At 37.6% G+C, this 9,240-nt stretch overlaps 1 pseudogene; it reads right to left on the bottom strand.

The window, feature by feature from the left end:
• LOC131302897 (uncharacterized) lies at window positions 1-3,816 on the bottom strand (annotated as a pseudogene).
• Between the last annotated feature and the right edge of the window lie 5,424 nt (window positions 3,817-9,240).

Genomic DNA, 9,240 nt, shown 5'->3' with positions numbered 1-9,240 from the left:
TTAGAGCAAACTCATTTTGTCACCTTTGGCAATTGGTACATCACATGGTGCACAACTCTGCATGCCAAACCTACTGAGCACCTTATCGATATAAGTCTTTTGTGATAAGCCAATTATACCATGTGAACTGTCACGATAAATCTGTATGCCTATCACAAAAGATGCATCACCAAGATCTTTCATTTCAAAATTCTTTGAAAGAAATCTCTTAATTTCATGCAATAATCCTATATCGTTACTTGCAAGTAAGATATCATCGACATACAATACTAGAAAAATGAATTTGCTCCCATTGATCTTATGATAGACACATTGATCCATAGCATTTTCCTTAAAACCAAAAGAGGAAATTACTTGATCAAACTTCCGATACCATTGACGGGATGCCTGCTTTAAGCCATAAATGAATTTCTTTAGTTTTCAAACCATGTGTTCTGATTCTTTCGTCTCAAAACCTTTTGGTTGCACCATATATATGGTTTCTTCAATGTCACCATTAAGAAACGCAGTCTTTACATCCATTTGGTGAAGCTCCAAATCATAATTAGCTACAAGTGCCATAATAATCCTGAGAGAGTCTTTCGATGATACCAAAGAGAAAGTCTCTTTATAGTCAATGCCTTCCTTTTGAGTAAAGCCTTTAGCAACAAGACGTGCTTTATATCTTTCGATATTGCCCTTTGAATCCTGCTTGATTTTAAATATCCATTTACAACCAACAGGTTTGACACCTTTAGGCAATTCGACAAGATCCCAAACATCATTGTCACTCGTAAACTTTAACTCATCCAATACGGCATTCATCCATTTTAGGGAGTTAACACTTTGTTTGACTTGACTCAAAGATATGGGGTCATCCTCCAATCCTATATCAAACTCATGTTCTTTGAGATAAACGATATAAGCGCTTGAAATCACTGATCTCCTCTCCCTATTGGAACTCCTTGGCACTTCCAATTGAGTTTGTTGGGGTTCTTCTGTATTAGTAGGAGACAACTCAGGAATAGTTTGGTGGTTTGCATCCGCATCCTGTACTAAGACAGGTGTGACCACATCATCAGTCTCAACATGAATCATAGGAATCTCAATATATTCCTCCTCAAATTCAAATTCCTGGGTTGTTGTGCACTCCCACTACTTTCAACATCCTCAATAAATATTGGCATTATTCATCTCAATTATGGTATTTGTGGAAGGGCAATAAAACTTGAAACCCCTTGAGCTTTTTGAGTATCCAATAAAATAACAGCTAACCGTTCTTCAGTCGAATTTTATTTTGTTAGGCCTAGCCTTAGTTGGACAACCCCAGACATGGAAATGTCTAAGACTAGGTTTCTTTCTAGTCCACAACTCGCACGGGGTTTTAGCTACTGCTTTACTGGGTACTCGAATAAGGATATAAACTACAGTCTTTAAGGCTTCTCCCCACAGGGAATCTAGTAAAGAAGAATTAGACATCATACTTCTAACCATATCCTTAATGGTTCAATTTCGTCTCTCAGATACACCATTTTGATGTGGTGTCCCTAGCATGGTGTATTGAGGTACGATACCACATTCTTCCAAGTATCTCGCAAAAGGCCCTGGACGTTGTTCGCCTGATCCATCATATCTACCGTAGTATTCACCACCACGATCAGATCTAACAGCCTTAATTTTCTTATTAAGTTGATTTTCAACTTCTGCTTTATAGGCCTTACATACGTCTAGTGCCTGTGATTTTTCATGTATCAAATACGGATACCCATAACGAGAATAGTCATCTATAAAAGTGATAAAATACCATTGACCATTCCAAGAAGCCGTAGGGAATGGACCACAAATATCAGTATGTATCACTTCTAAAATATCTCAACTCCTTTTGGCACCAAATTTCCTTATGTTTGTTTGCTTTCCCTATATGCATTCAACACAGATTTTGAAATCTGAAAAATCAAGAGGATCAAGAATTCCACTTGACACAAGCCTTTCAATTCTCTCTTTCGAGATATGTCCCAAACGCTTGTGCCACAATACAGAGGAGTTCTCATTAATTAATTTCCACTTCGTACCATATTTGTCAACATGCAAAGTTTCATTAAACTTTAAGTGAGAGGCATCCAAGTCTAACCTGTATAGACTATCAACTAGATATCCAATACCAATAATATTTGAATTTTGGAAAAGACTGAAACCTCCATTTCCAAATGAACAAGTATAACCGAATTTGTCCAAATAGGAAACAGATATCAAATTATGTCTAAATGACGGTACGTAAACAGTCTCATCCAAATCCAAATAAAAACCAGATTCTAATTTAAGTCTATAGACTTCAATTGCCTCAACACAAACTTTATTGCTGTCTCCTATATAAATGAACCTTTCAGCATCACTGGGGATTCGACTCTTTATACAACCTTGCATAGACACACTAATGTGGATAGTTGCACCCGTATCTATCCACCAAGTGTTAGGTGGTACTTCAGCTAAATTAAATTCACATCAAACAAAACTGAATTGATTACCTTCATTTGCGAGCCACTTGTGATATTTGAGACAATCCTTCTTCACATGACCAACAGTCCTTTTGCAAAAGAAACAGGGAACCTTTATCCTGTTTCTGTTGCACAGTTGTCTGTGAAGTCCCAGTATCTGCAGCTCCCTTAACCTTAGGGTTTAATTTTCTTTTCTTAGTGCCCAAATAGCCATGAGAATGAATTGTAATATGCTCTTTCCATTTCTTAAAGTTGGAACCCTTAAGAACTGGAATTATTCAAATTAGCAGATGTCGAAGATGCAACACCAAAAAAGCTCACAATTAATAAATATCCATCTACTTTAGTGCAATGATAATAATAAGAGAACTTGAATATAATTATCATGCAAAACTTGGTCTAATTGTAGGGGCAAACAATCAGACAAATAAAATAAAATTTTGATATTTGTGTCTGTAATGGTGGGCCCTTTCGAGAAACCTCATCATCATAACCAAGTCTTTGGACAGTAATTACAACATGCAAGTGGTCTCCTCACCAATAAGGCTAGTTAACATGAACAATATAAAATAAGCCTGGCCAATCAAAAGCCTTCCTTTGGGCTGACCATTGAACGCATAGGCAAATACTAGAACTATATTATTCAAAACAACTACCTTATACCGTTTAAAATCCGGCCAGATAATAACCTTCCTTTGGGCCGATCACTACCCGCATGGATCTAAACGTAACTTTATGTAATCCAAAACTTTTATCTTCAAATTCAAGAAAATCTCCATGAGACCACTTTGGTGGTATATCACTTTAATTTTCCCAAACCCTAGATATTGATTACGAAATAATCTTTATGCCCCGAAAATTCTTAAGTGAAACAAGTAACGACCATAAAATCTACTCGCTGTAGTCGCACTGTATTCCATGGCGGCATAAAAATAATCACTTTTGATTCTCATAGGTTGGTAACTAATGTTACCATCAGATTCAACGAGGAATTCAAAACTGATGTTTATTATTAATTGCCGCACCGTCGCCATGCAAACCGTACGTATTACAGTAGGCAAACCGTATTACTGTAGGCATAATAGATCAATTGAATATTGATCCAAGCATTCAAACGACAAGGAAACGACTACAAGCGGTAATCCAAAATCCAGCCGATATTCGGCATATTGGAATTATTACTTGTTTCCAGGACAAGGAAAACCAAACCATATATTTTCCTCAATAATCTGACAAGATGCCCTAATACCACTTGTAGGATTTCGTAAGAAACCCTAAACCCCAAGAACTCATGTCAAATCATTGAAGAAAATAATTATACCAGATGCGTACCTATCGCCATAGAGGATGAAAACCTTAGTGCGTGGTTATTCGTCTTCCGCCTCCAAAACCTTCTCTTGATCTTGACCTTAGTCTCACACACGATGGGATGGTATGAGAAAAGAGGCTAGGGTTAGAGTGAGGACCTTGCCTATTTATAAGCCCTGATTCCATCATAGCCCATCATAATAGATGGAACCATATCGGATCCTTTAATTGGTCTCTACATATAAAATAAGTCCGCACCACTTAACGCACGTGATATGACTCAAATACGTGCTAATAGAGACGTGTCCATTACCTGGGTCACATTAATTGAACGATCACAACCTTATGGGTAATACCGACATCACTCAAGCCCTATTCAACAACATATGTTTAATTTTATGATCTATATAGGCCCACCAACAGAAAATTGCTAACACTAGCGACTCTGCCAAAAAGTAAAAATTATATCTCCATGTTCGCTCAATATTTCATAGGTAGTGATTTTGCCACTCTTCTTTTTGTTAATTAATGTCAATCTCCTTTGTATTTTGATTAGATGATTTGTTTTGTGAGAGAATGAGAGTGACATTAACAAAAAGGGGTGGCAAAATCAATCCCTATTTCATTTATGTTTTGGTTAACTAGAACATTCAAATGCTTTTTTGTTAACTGGAATAAGATTTTAGGTCGCTGCTGAATAGAAGCTTCGATTCCACCTTGTAAAAAATAAAGAAGAAGCCTAGATTCCTATTTTGGGTTATCTTTCGTGATCTTATTTAATTCAGATTTTTATTAAGTATTTTCTTTTCTTTTTTTGGGGAAAGAAAGTATTTTCTTCCTTCTTTTAAAACTTTGGAAGCTTTTCGAGTTCCCAAATACTAAAATTTTCTTTTTTCTAATTTTCTTATTGAGTTCCCTAAAATTGGGTTTAAAATAAGAGGGTTTTTTTTTTTTTTTACACGTAATTGGGCTTTTGTTTGTTCTCTATTCGGTAGGTTTTTTTTTGTTTGGGGGGGTAATTCTCTGTCCAATATGTCCTCTTGTTGTACGAGGATTTTGAGGTTTGGTAACTGAAAGAGAATTTGAACTCCTATGAAGACCTCATATAGTCATATAAAAGTATCTTCTTCCTGTATTATCATTTTTCTATGAAATTGGGCTATTGGTTGTTTGGTCTGGTTGTACGGGGAAATAGACGTTGAGTAATTGTAAAGAAAGCTAGAACTACTATGAATACATAGTATAGACAATATATAAGTACCCTTTTTTTGGTATGGTCATTTTTAAATGTAATTTTAGCCTCTTGGGTGTGTGCTGTTTTATTACTCCTTCTTCAGGTTGTTTGAGGAAATAGATGTCAGATAATTGTGTTAGAATTAGAGATGTTTGAGGGCATCTCTAGCCCTTGCTCGTGTGTTTACAAGAGTCGTAAAGCAAGCGGCTTATTTGAATTATGTGGTGATGTAACAAGCTTCCTCTCTGAATACCTCATGCTAAAGTACCTTTCTTTGGTTTTTTTTCTTATTGTTGTGTAGGGGCTATGTTGGAATCCACAGCTCGGGGTTCAGAGATTTCCTGTTGAAACCAGAGCTTCTTCGAGCAATTGTAGATTCAGGATTTGAGCATCCTTCGGAAGGCAAATTTCTAATTACACCCATCTTCCCGTTTACATCTCTGCTTTTGTAAATTTGTTAGTGTAAAATTCGGAACCCTGCAGTTTTGTGGTACTACCATCCAACTGTGTGGAGTCAGGGGCGTTTTCGTCTATAGCAAACTTATATACCGTCAATTGCAAAGTTCTAATGAGTTAACTTTTTCGTTATAAGTGATCTCGATTTGCATGACTTAACGTTGTTTGAATGGCTCTGCAGTTTTGTGACTTAACGTTCTTAATTTATATGGGTTATGTTGTTTTTAAAAGTTTATGTGTTGCAACTGGGGAAATAATTTTAGTCATTTGTCCTCATCGGTTCATACTTACTACCCTGATGACTCGGACAAGAGTCCAAGAAGCAGGATTTCAAGGTTGGGTGGGAAAACATTAAAAAAGTTTGTAACATATGAAAGGTGATATTAATTATGCTTATACGAAGTGTAAAAATACTACCAAAGATCTTAGCATTTATATTTTCGATCAACTCATTAGACTTCTAAGATATTGGCATCAATAGTTATAACAAAAAAGCAATTTCTGCATCCCTATCTATTTTAAGAAGCAAAATAGTTGTAACAAAAGTCAAAGTATGGCTAAAAATAACATTATTTTTCCCCAATCTCTCGGTTGGACAAGTGTTGGATTGTGCAAAACGATGTTGGGCGGGCAAACTCTTGCTATTTCAAAATTATTGAGAAGAATCAACTATAGTTCTAAAAAATTAAAACGTGGGTAGGGTGGTCGCCCGGGCTCATTCACCCCCCGATCTGTCCTTGCTTATCGATATGCACTGCTTATAACCAATGATTCTAATGGTGATGTTCAACTGCAGTATATCATTTGTAGCCTTCCTGGGTAGTGGACACTGCTTTTTGGTTGAAAGTGGGACATGTTGGCCCCTCGCGTACTTTTTCTCCAGAAGATATTGACCTGCATAGTTCATCTATATCTCTGCTTAGAGCATACACATTGTAATAAGCAAATTGGTATGAATAAGCAAATTTAACAACAATGCTAAAAAAATACCTTATATTGTAATAAGCAAAGTTACAAGTCTTTTAGCAAATAATCAAATTCCACGCATTCCATAACCAAACTTAACAACTTTTAGCAATAACCAAAACTCAATAATCAAACCCAATAACCAAATTCAAAACTAAAAAATTAAAAACACTCCACATTAGAATCGTCTCATCGAGAAGAATAATTTGGTGTGGTCGGGTATGTGATTAGAACTCGTTTGTAATTAGACATAGGTGCATTGCGTATTGTGAGGGTTTTCTTTTATAGAGATGCAAAAATAACCAATGTCGAGGTAAAGTTTGTTAAGTTTGATTATGAACTAAATGGATAATCAAATGCTGACGTGGCACATTTTGGTTATTGATTTTGATTATTCCCATTGCGGATGCTCTTAGCTTTCATGCCGGTGTATACCACACTTCTTACCATCAAGGGTGATAGCCTAGTTGGTCAAGGCTTACTCCCTTTGGGTTTGGGTGAGGTAGGAGATACCAAGTTCGAGTTGTGCTAGTAGCGCCCCTCTCGAATTTGGCCCGCTAGTCCTTGGTGGGCCGATAGTTGCTATGGCTCTTTTGGTCCCTCTCGGGATCTGCCGCGGGTCTGGAGTCCCTATGGTCACGCCCAATGGAGGGTTGCTATATCCGGTCGCCCCCTCCTCCACCATTTAGCTAAGCAAAAAAAAAGAAAGAATACCACACTTCTTGTTTAACTTGTCATCTTACATTGTGCTGGTAAACACTAATTGTTGGAACTTTGGTGTGTATTTGTAAAACATTGTGTTTTTTTCTAGTCCCACATTGCCTAGTCACAAAACTTCTATCTACTTTAAATGACTTTGCACACAAATGGGTTGTGAATAAGGACACAAGGAGAGGTCTCGCGCGCTCAGAAAAATGGGCTGCAATTTGGAAAACTGATTCGGAAAGTAGTTAACCGGGTGCCCGCAGGGGGGGGGGGGGGTGGGGGGTGCAAATCTAGGATTTGAGCCTCCTCGCACACATACTAGTTAAGCCCACGCTTTTGCTAAAATTCTGAAACACGTTTTTTTGTTTGTTACAGAATATTCAGTCAATCAAAATCCTTTTCCAAATGGGAAGTTCTTGCTGATTAAGAAAAAAACGTGCTCTTTAAAACGTGTGCATAATCAGCGGAATCTGATTTGTTGTTGATTAAGAAATGATTTCGGATTGATTAAAAGCGTGTGCATAATCAAGGGGATCTGATTTGTTTTCCAAAACCAACGCCTCAGCCCGCTCCTCCTGCACCTATAAATATCAGCATTTCAGAATTGGTTTAAACACAGAAAAAAACAACTCTCTCTTCCACCCCTAAAATGTTTTCTGAGTTCAAGCAATAGGTCGATTGTGTGTTTTGTTTTTGGTTTTCTTCTGTGCAGAAAAGGCCGAGCAGTGTGGTTAATTCTGGGCTGATTTATCCTGGGGACGACGGGGCATTGACAAACTGCTTGCACAATCTGGGCAAAGCTGCGAAACGTCTTAAAGAAGGCGACCTAGTCCGCGACTCATCCCAGACGTCGTTCTATAATTTGGTATTCTGTATTTCAATAGTAGAATTTCGAGGTAATCTGTTCTTGTTTTACAGCAGTTAATCCAACAATTTTAAGATGATATCAATCTGTCATAGATTCTGAAAACAAGATTTCTGTTACTACCACTGATATCAACAAACCTTTTTGCTTTGAGGGGCTGCACTTTAAATGTTGGAAGCAAAAGAAGTTTTTCTTTCTAACTACTCAAAAACTTGTTGCATACTGTGATTCAACTAAACCTGTTGCTGCAAATCCTCCTACTACTGAAAACACTAAAGAGATTTCAAAATGGACCAATGATGATTTTTTGTGCAAGAACTACATTCTGAATGCTTTGACTCATGAGCTTTAAGATTACTATTCCACCTTTGATACTGCTAAGGAACTTTGGGATGCCCTTCAGAAAGAGTATGATACCAAAGAGGCTGGGACTAAGAAATATGATGTTAGTCGTTACTTGAAATTTTCTATGGTTGATGAAAATTCCGTGGTTTCCCAGGCACACAGTTTACAGAAAATTGCACATGAAATTCTTACTGAGGGCATGTCTATTTGTGAACAATTTCATGTTGCTGTTCTTATTGATAAACTGCCTTCTGGCTGGAAAGACTTTAAAAAGGATCTTCGTCACAAGTCAAAAGATTTTTCTATGGAAAGCTTGATTGTTCGGCTCCGTATTGAGGAGGAGGCTCGGAAATAGGATCAAAAGGATGAGGTTCTTTTTGTTGCAAACAAAAGGAACCATAGTTCGGCTGTGCTCAAACCGAAAGGAGGAATCGGGAAGCCAAATCAGAACCAGAACCAGAACGGAAAACCGAATCAGAACAAGAAGTCACCCCCTTCTGGAGGCCAGGCTCGAAACACGGACTCTGTCCAATTTGTGTGTTACAATTGTAACAAGCCTGGCCATATGGCAAGAAATTGCAAGAACCCTAGGCGTCACGCTCCACAGGCGAACCTGGTGGATGGTGAACCACTAGTGGCTATGATATCAGAGGTTAATCTAATAAGTGGTTCAGAAGGGTGGTGGATAGACACTGGCGCCTCTCGCCATGTCTGTTATGATCGCTCCTTGTTCAAAAAGTATTCTGAGGCTGATGATAAGAAAGTGTTGTTGGGAGACTCCTACACTACTAAGGTTCTTGGTACTGTTCAAAAAGTATTCTGAGCAATAGGTTGATTGTGTATTTTGTTTTCGATTTTCTACTGTGCAAAGAAGGCCAAGCAGTGTG

Source organism: Rhododendron vialii, chromosome 10a, assembly GCF_030253575.1.
Source record: "Rhododendron vialii isolate Sample 1 chromosome 10a, ASM3025357v1".
NCBI lineage: Eukaryota > Viridiplantae > Streptophyta > Magnoliopsida > Ericales > Ericaceae > Rhododendron > Rhododendron vialii.
The sequence above is the reverse complement of the archived record's forward strand: the minus strand, read 5'-3'. Positions and strand labels throughout refer to the sequence as shown.